General features: G+C 59.8%; 2 non-coding genes across 2 annotated transcripts in view; both read left to right on the top strand.

Moving 5' to 3' along the window:
* The first annotated feature begins 7,143 nt into the window (after window positions 1-7,143).
* LOC115035026 lies at window positions 7,144-7,301 on the top strand. Its single transcript, XR_003840195.1, has one exon. It is a non-coding gene; the product is annotated as a 5.8S ribosomal RNA (ribosomal RNA).
* Window positions 7,302-7,641: 340 nt separating this feature from the next.
* The window catches only part of LOC115035027, a 4,196-nt gene continuing 2,292 nt past the window's right edge, over window positions 7,642-9,545 (top strand). Inside the window, exon 1 of the ribosomal RNA XR_003840196.1 lies at window positions 7,642-9,545. This exon is cut by the window's right edge and continues 2,292 nt beyond it. This is a non-coding gene — a ribosomal RNA (large subunit ribosomal RNA).

The following is a 9,545-nucleotide window of genomic DNA, read 5'->3' as shown; positions in this document are numbered from 1 at the left end:
TCGGATTGTTCACCCGGCTTAAGGAAACGTGAGCTGGGTTTAGACCGGTCGTGAGACAGGTTAGTTTTACCCTACTGATGCAAGGTCGCACGCGATCGAAACCGCCTTTACGGCGGCAGTCGTTACGATAGTAATCCTGCCCAGTACGAGAGGAACGGCAGGTTCGGACATTTGGTTCGGCACTCGCCCGAGCGGGCGTTGGTGCGAGGCTACCATCCGTTGGATTACGCCTGAACGCCTCTAAGGCCGTATCCACTCTGGAGAAAACAGCCGGGCCGGCTTTCGGGCCGGTCTCGGGAAAACGATCGTCCGTACGGCGGAGGAGAACCCAGTATACATCGGGAAGGCGTCAAAGCACGGACCTTCGGGTCCACGACGAGCCGGATTCTCGGCCGCGCGGGCTCTCGGGCCCGCTGGCCGTGCATCAACGGTGAACGCGGTGATCCCGCGGCAAACGGTGTGGGTTTTCGGAATCGTCTGCAGACGACTTAAGTACCGGGCTGGGTGTTGTACTCGGCAGAGCAGTTACCACGCTGCGATCTGTTAAGACTGCCCTTTGCCTCGGGGGTTCGTCTTGTCGGTTGGACAGGACCCCCAGTGACCGATGCGTGAACGGATCGGCCCACCGGTCGCGTTCCGCGCGGCGGGCGCCTTTTTTTTTCAATTCCTAATCGCCGTACCACTACGCACCGACATAGGATTAATTTGAGACGATTTTTTTTAACGCGTCCTCCGGGCGTGGTTTTTTTTTCAACTCCGCATCGCCGTGCCACTACGCACGGTGATGGTAATTTTTTTTTAAAATTCGGCTGCCGTGCCACTACGCACGGTGATTGTAATTTTTTTTTTAAAATTCGGCTACCGTGCCACTAACTACCCTTGGCATTGGTTTCGCTAGATAATTTGAGTCGTCTCGATCGTTTGCCCTTGGCATTGGTTTCGCTAGATAATTTCAGTCGAATCGATCGTTTGTCCTTGGCATTGGTTTCGCTAGATAATTTGAGTCGTCTCGATCGTTTGCCCTTGGCATTGGTTTCGCTAGATAATTTCAGTCGAATCGATCGTTTGTCCTTGGCATTGGTTTCGCTAGATAATTTCAGTCGTCTCGATCGTTTGCGCTTGGCTGAGGTTTCGCTAGATAATTTGAGTCGTCTCGATCGTTTGCGCTTGGCTGAGGTTTCGCTAGATAATTTGAGTCGTCTCGATCGTTTGCCCTTGGCATTGGTTTCGCTAGATAATTTCAGTCGAATCGATCGTTTGCGCTTGGCTGAGGTTTCGCTAGATAATTTCAGTCGAATCGATCGTTTGTCCTTGGCTGAGGTTTCGCTAGATAATTTCAGTCGAATCGATCGTTTGCGCTTGGCTTTGGTTTCGCTAGATAATTGATAGGCATATGGCCAGTGGGCCGTACCGACGGCCTTCGCTCGGGCGAGGTTCTTAATTGTAATATTCACATGCCGTACCACTACGCACGGTGATATTAATTTTTTTCAACTCCTCATGCCGTGCCACTACGCACGGTGATGGTAATTTTTTTTTTTTAAATTCGGCTGCCGTCCCACTACGCACGGTGATTGTAATTTTTTTTTAAAAATTCGGCTGCCGTACCACTACGCGTTGACATTGGTGTGCCTCGAGACGAATTTTCTGACCGACGGCCGACGCTCGGACGAGGTTTTTAATTTTAAAATTCACATGCCGTACCACTACGCACGGTGATAATCATTTTTTTCAACTCCTCATGCCGTACCGCTACGCACGGTGGTGGTAATTTTTTTTTTTTAAATTCGGCTACCGTGCCACTACGCGTTGACATTGGTGTGCCTCGAGAAGAATTTTCTGACCGACGGCCGACGCTCGGACGAGGTTTTTAATTTTAAAATTCACATGCCGTACCGCTACGCACAATGGTGGTAATTTTTTTTTTTTTTGAATTCGGCAGCGGACGGTACACCGCGGGCGGTCGTCGGTGGCGTGCGCCGAACACGTTACGGGGTCTCGGAGCCCCGGTACCGGGTATTCGATAGTCACGCGGGCGCGTCGACGACCGACGGGCAGAGTGCCGGTCGGACGGCGGCGGCTTCCCCGGAGCGGATTCGGGTGCCACTGTGCCGTGCATGGACTTAGGATAAATTGGTCGGCGTTCGACGGGCGGTGTTCGAGGTGAAAAAAAAAAATGATTTCGGCAGCGGACGGTACACCGCGGGCGGTCGTCGGTGGCGTGCGCCGAACACGTTACGGGGTCTCGGAGCCCCGGTACCGGGTATTCGATAGTCACGCGGGCGCGTCGACGACCGACGGGCAGAGTGCCGGTCGGACGGCGGCGGCTTCCCCGGAGCGGATTCGGGTGCCACTGTGCCGTGCATGGACTTAGGATAAATTGGTCGGCGTTCGACGGGCGGTGTTCGAGGTGAAAAAAAAAAATGATTTCGGCAGCGGACGGTACACCGCGGGCGGTCGTCGGTGGCGTGCGCCGAACACGTTACGGGGTCTCGGAGCCCCGGTACCGGGTATTCGATAGTCACGCGGGCGCGTCGACGACCGACGGGCAGAGTGCCGGTCGGACGGCGGCGGCTTCCCCGGAGCGGATTCGGGTGCCACTGTGCCGTGCATGGACTTAGGATAAATTGGTCGGCGTTCGACGGGCGGTGTTCGAGGTGAAAAAAAAAAATGATTTCGGCAGCGGACGGTACACCGCGGGCGGTCGTCGGTGGCGTGCGCCGAACACGTTACGGGGTCTCGGAGCCCCGGTACCGGGTATTCGATAGTCACGCGGGCGCGTCGACGACCGACGGGCAGAGTGCCGGTCGGACGGCGGCGGCGTCCCCGGAGCGGATTCGGGTGCCACTGTGCCGTGCATGGACTTAGGATAAATTGGTCGGCGTTCGACGGGCGGTGTTCGAGGTGAAAAAAAAAAATGATTTCGGCAGCGGACGGTATACCGCGGGCGGTCGTCCCGGGCGTGCGCGGAACACGTTACGGGGTCTCGGAGCCCCGGTACCGGGTATTCGATAGTCACGCGGGCGCGTCGACGACCGACGGGCAGAGTGCCGGTCGGACGGCGGCGGCGTCCCCGGAGCGGATTCGGGTGCCACAGACTGGAATCACCGTGCGTGAAAAAAACGATTTTTTTTTTTCGGTCGACGTTCGCGGTTATTCGTCGGTACCCGGGTAGTGCGCATGGCGGCAGCCCCGGCGACGTTCGTCGAACCGATTTCGATTTCAACTTTTCGAACGTCGTTTTTCCGAGCGCAATAACTCGGGAACGGTTACGATTACCCCGACGACACCGAGAGGTGATCTCGTCGTACTTAACGAGTTCTATCGGATATCGGTGTCCGCAACATTCAACTCGATAATTGGAGATCAGCCGCCGTGCCGCTACGCACGGTGATAGACGGATTTTTGATTTTCGGCCTTACCGCTACGCACGGTGATGGACGGATTTTTCGTTTTTGGCCTAACCGCTACGCACCGCGACGGCATTACCACTACGCGTGCACACCCCCGTCGCACTATATGAAACTCGAGATTTTGTAAATTTGTGAGCGGCTTGGTCGTCGGCGATTCGCCGGCGTCCGATCGCCAATCACGCACGACAGCAAAGCCACGGGCGACGCCGAAGCCGACGCGTCCATCGCCGCGCACCGGTCTGTGCCACTCTCCGGAATGGTATCAGCATCCAGTGCGCCCGTCGATGGTATCCGTCCAAGTTTCGGCGACCGACCCATCTCGCACGCCGAGTGGCAAAACTCAACCGGCGTCGCAGGTCCTCCTCCCGGTGGGCCTCCGACGCGCAAATCGTTTTTCTCGGAAACCGATGACGACTCCCGTTACCGTTTCGCAAGTTACTAGCTCTCGAAGCCAGAACATTCCCGCCGCGGCCGGCCATCGTCGCCGTGCCCGGCGGTCGCCGGGGCGAAGCCCCGGGACGACGGACTTCGCGTCGCGTCCCGGCTTCCCCCACGATCTCGGCTGGGGGCCGTTACAAACCTGGCGAGGGGCGCTGGCGCGGTTATTCTCCATCCGCTCGAAACGGACGGAGTACGCGCCAATCCCGCTCTCGTCAACGCACGGGTCACGTCGCGCCGGGCGCGCTCTCCCCGCTCGCTTGGTCACCGCAGCCGACCGCCGCCCCGCGTTCTGCGGGCTCGGCGCTCGGCGCTCGCGTCGACCGAAGCGCGCGGGTCACGGGCGCCCGTCCGCGCTCGTATCCCACACGAACCGCGGTCGGTCGGGCGCCGTGACCGTACACCGGTCACGTTCGTCCGACCTTCCTCGGCGTCGGTTCGCCCGCACGGGCGGACCGGCGCTCGGACGCACGCGTCCCGCGACGAGTGTCCGCGCCGTCGCCGTCGCCGCCCTATGTCGGCGGCGGCGTCGTCGCGGAGCCGTCGCGGGCCGCAGTTGTTGTAAAACCGAGATCCCTGGTTGATCCTGCCAGTAGTCATATGCTTGTCTCAAAGATTAAGCCATGCATGTCTCAGTGCAAGCCGCATTAAGGTGAAACCGCGAAAGGCTCATTAAATCAGTTGTGGTTCCTTAGATCGTACCCAAGTTACTTGGATAACTGTGGTAATTCTAGAGCTAATACATGCCGACAGAGTTCCGACCGTCGCGGCGCCCTCGGGCGTCGCTCGCGGGAGGAACGCTTTTATTAGATCAAAACCGGCCCGTCGCGGCGCGCTTCGTGCGCGTCCCGATCGCGGCCCGCGCAAAGACCTGGTGACTCTGAATAACTTCGAGCTGATCGCACGGTCTCCGTACCGGCGACGCATCTTTCAAATGTCTGCCTTATCAACTGTCGATGGTAGGTTCCATGCCTACCATGGTGGTAACGGGTAACGGGGAATCAGGGTTCGATTCCGGAGAGGGAGCCTGAGAAACGGCTACCACATCCAAGGAAGGCAGCAGGCGCGCAAATTACCCACTCCCGGAACGGGGAGGTAGTGACGAAAAATAACGATACGGGACTCATCCGAGGCCCCGTAATCGGAATGAGAACACTTTAAAACCTTTAAACGAGGATCAATTGGAGGGCAAGTCTGGTGCCAGCAGCCGCGGTAATTCCAGCTCCAATAGCGTATATTAAAGTTGTTGCGGTTAAAAAGCTCGTAGTCGGATCTGTGTCTGGACGGTGCCGGACCACCCTGGCGGTCCGTCGTGTCGCGGCCGGCCGTGTCGCGGGACCACGTGTCCCGTCGGCGCGGTCGCCGTCGCGCTCGTCAGCCGTCTCGGGGTGTTAGTTACCGGCACGTCGGCCGGACGTATTGTCGGCAGGCGGACACGTGTCTCGTGCTTCCGGCGCGCCGCGCGGCCACGCGTCGCGCGGCCGTCGGTGTTCGACGACGGCGGCCGCCTACTCCAATCTTGCTGCGCGGTGCTCTTCACCGAGTGCCGTCGGCGGGCCGACACGTTTACTTTGAACAAATTAGAGTGCTCAAAGCAGGCTCGAATCTGGCGGGGCGGCTTCACGGCCGTCTCGTCAAAAGGCCCTGAATACTGGTCGCATGGAATAATGGAACAAGACCTCGGTCCCGCGCATCTCCGCCCTTCGCGGGCGCGCGAAATCGCCCTCCGGGGCGTTTCCGTGCGCGGGCCGCCGGGCCGCGGGCGCCAGTCGCCCGCGCGTCCCGCCGGGCCGGTTTTCGGGACCGGAGGTAATGATCAACAGAGACGGGCGGGGGCATTCGTACCGAGACGTTAGAGGTGAAATTCTTGGATCGTCTCGAGACGAACTGACGCGAAAGCATTTGCCCAAGTACGTTCTCGTATGATCAAGAACGAAAGTTAGAGGTTCGAAGGCGATCAGATACCGCCCTAGTTCTAACTGTAAACGATGCCAGCTAGCGATCCGCCGGCGTTTCATTAACGACCCGGCGGGCAGCTTCCGGGAAACCGAAGCTTTTCGGTTCCGGGGGAAGTATGATTGCAAAGTTGAAACTTAAAGGAATTGACGGAAGGGCACCACCAGGAGTGGAGCCTGCGGCTTAATTTGACTCAACACGGGAAACCTCACCAGGCCCGGACACCGGAAAGATTGACAGATTGAGAGCTCTTTCTTGATTCGGTGGGTGGTGGTGCATGGCCGTTCTTAGTTGGTGGAGCGATCTGTCTGGTTAATTCCGATAACGAACGAGACTCTGTCCTGCTAACTAGGCGGGTAAACCCGGGTCGGCGTGTGCGCGGCGCTGGCGGTTTCGGCCGTCAGTGTTCGCGTACCCGTCGGCTCGGCCCGGTATCCCCGAACGCGTTCGCCCGTCGTCCACGGCGGTCGTCGGGCGCGGCCGCGCCATCCGCGTCCCGGCGTTCGGCGGGCGTATGTCGGCCGGGGGGCAACCTCCGGTCGGCCTGCGTCCGTCGTGCGTCGGGCTCCGTGGTGAAGCGCGCCGTGTTCACGGCCGTCGCCGGCGGATCACGATACGTTACTAGGGCTACCGCCGGCTCCCAGGAGCTTAAACTCTTCTTAGAGGGACAGGCGGCGGACGAACATAGCCGCACGAGACTGAGCGATAACAGGTCTGTGATGCCCTTAGATGTTCTGGGCCGCACGCGCGCTACACTGAAGGAATCAGCGTGTTTAACAATCCTGGGCCGACAGGCTTCCGGGTAACCCGCTGAACCTCCTTCGTGCTTAGGGATCGTGGCTTGCAATTTTTCCACGTGAACGAGGAATTCCCAGTAAGCGCGAGTCATCAGCTCGCGTTGATTACGTCCCTGCCCTTTGTACACACCGCCCGTCGCTACTACCGATTGAACGGTCGCATTGAGGTCTTCGGAGTGGACGCGCGTTATTCGGCCCCCTCGGGGGCTGGGTCGTCGCGCGATCGCGAAGATGACCGAAATCGGCCGTTTAGAGGAAGTAAAAGTCGTAACAAGGTTTCCGTAGGTGAACCTGCGGAAGGATCATTAGAGACGGGCCCGCGGTACCGGCGACACTCGCCGGTCTCGCGCGCGCCTCATCCGACCCCGTGGCCGCGTGCGCTCGCCGACTCGCTCGACGACCGCCCGCGCGCCGCGACCCCCGACCGAGCGTCGACCGAAAGATGGTTAACACGTCGAAAGACCGTACGTGCCCAGTCGTGCGTCCGCGCACGGCGCGTGGCCGTAGAAGTTTCGTCGAACAAAACAAAAAAAACAACCGACACCGAGCGGCGGATCACTTGGCTCGTGGATCGATGAAGACCGCAGCTATCTGCGCGTCGTCGTGTAATCCGCAGGTTATACGAACATCGACCAGTCGAACGCACATTGCGGCCTCGGTGACCCGCGGGTCCCGGGCCACGCCTGTCTGAGGGTCGTATACCGGATACTCGGCCAGACCGATGCGCCGCCGGCAGGCGTCCGACGGCACGCCCGTCGGCCGCTCCGGTGGTGCGAGATTGGCGGTTCGACCGGGGAGAGCCGCTCGCGCGGCCGCCTCCGGTCGTCCGCCCAAGTTGTGACGGCAAACAGTCACGGGTTCTCGCGTCGTCAAACGGCACGTCCCCGTCCGCCCGCCGCGCGAGAGCGCGGCCGGGCCGGCTGAGAGTCCACGAGACCTCTCCGGCTTCCGAGAAGCGGACGCGGGCGGTCACCGTACGGGCGGAGCGCGGACCGCAGGCTGCCGTGTAATTTAAGAAACAAACAACCGATACGTTCCGACCTCAGATCAGGCGGGACTACCCGCCGGATTTAAGCATATTAATAAGCGGAGGAAAAGAAAACAACCGTGATTCCCTTAGTAGCGGCGAGCGAACCGGGAAAAGCCCATCGCCGAATCTCGCCGCGCACTTTTGTGTCGCGGCACGTATGAGAGTTGTGGCGTACGGGCCGGCCTCGTTGCCGGGGCGCACGTGACGGTCCAAGTCTCCCTTGAACGGGGCCATGGCCCGCAGATGGTGCCAGGCCAGTAGAGGCCGTCACAGCGTTCCGGGATCGGACCGCGCCTTCGAGTCGGGTTGCTTGAGAGTGCAGCCCGAAGCGGGTGGTAAACTCCATCTAAGGCTAAATACGGCCACGAGACCGATAGTTTACAAGTACCGTGAGGGAAAGTTGAAAAGAACTTTGAAGAGAGAGTTCATAAGAACGTGAAACCGCTCGGTTGTAAACGGACAGAGCTCGCGAATCCCCGCCGGGCGAATTCACGGTCGGTCTAACCGCCGGCCGGATCTTTCGCTCGGTTAGCGGACGTCGCGACCCGTTGGGCGCCGGCCGAATGGCCCGGGTGACGTTCGTCGCGTCGGTCGCGTTTCGGCGTGACCGTTCGCGCCGAGCCCCGGTGCTCATGGTCGGCTCGCCCGACGGCAAGAACCGTCGACGCGGCCCCGTCGCAGGCGGGGTCCCGTCGGTCGGCGACGTGTTTCGAGCTACTTTCCGACCCGTCTTGAAACACGGACCAAGGAGTCTAACGTGTGCGCGAGTCAACGGTGATCTTACGAAAAACCACGTTTGGCGCAATGAAAGTGAACCGTTTACGGTGCGGACGATGGCCTAGCGACCGAACCCACCGGCGTTCAAAGTCGCGCTGGTCCGCAGTCCGGGGGCGTCTCCGCCAAGTCGGCTTCGGCCGGCTGGGGGCGCACCCTTAGCGCACACGTTGGTACCCGAAAGATGGTGAACTATGCCTGGCCAGGATGAAGTCAGGGGAAACCCTGATGGAGGTCCGCAGCGATTCTGACGTGCAAATCGATCGTCTGAGCTGGGTATAGGGGCGAAAGACTAATCGAACCATCTAGTAGCTGGTTCCATCCGAAGTTTCCCTCAGGATAGCTGGCGCCGATGTGTCCCGCCCGTTCGCGGGCGTACGGACGCCGGTGGGACTCCGCGCTGTACGGCGCGGTAACAACACGCTCGTAACACGGAGGATGTCTCATACGGTAAAGCGAATGATTAGAGGACATTGGGGCCGAAACGACCTCAACCTATTCTCAAACTATAAATGAGTGAGATCGCCGGCTTTACCTGGTACACCGCGTGAACCGCGTGCGAAGCCGGCGACGGAACCCTAGGCGCTTAGTGGGCCATTTTTGGTAAGCAGAACTGGCGCTGCGGGATGAACCGAACGCCGAGTTAAGGCGCCGAAATCGACGCGTATTCAGAGACCATGAAAGGCGTTGGTTGCTGATGACAGCAGGACGGTGGCCATGGAAGTCGGAATCCGCTAAGGAGTGTGTAACAACTCACCTGCCGAAGCAACTAGCTCTGAAAATGGATGGCGCTGGAGCGTCGTGCCTATACTCGGCCGTCGACGGCATAGTGGGGCCAGTCGTCGCTCGCGGCGGCCGGTCCCGGCAAGCCTCGACGAGTAGGATGGCGCGGCGGTGTGCGTCGAAGGGCAGGTCGCGAGACCGCCTGGAGCCGCCGTCGGTGCAGATCTTGGTGGTAGTAGCAAATACTCGAGAGGGGCCCTCGGGGGCTGCCGTGGAGAAGGGTTTCTTGTGAACAGCCGTTGTCCAAGAGTCAGTCGATCCTAAGCCCGGGGAGAGATCCTCGTACCACGGGCGAAGGCGTTTTCGAATCGCCCTTGGGGCGAGAGGGAATCCGGTTCGTATTCCGGAACCCGA

Source organism: Acyrthosiphon pisum, unplaced genomic scaffold (genome assembly GCF_005508785.2).
Source record: "Acyrthosiphon pisum isolate AL4f unplaced genomic scaffold, pea_aphid_22Mar2018_4r6ur Scaffold_39;HRSCAF=295, whole genome shotgun sequence".
Taxonomy (NCBI): Eukaryota; Metazoa; Arthropoda; class Insecta; order Hemiptera; family Aphididae; genus Acyrthosiphon; species Acyrthosiphon pisum.
The sequence above is the reverse complement of the archived record's forward strand: the minus strand, read 5'-3'. Positions and strand labels throughout refer to the sequence as shown.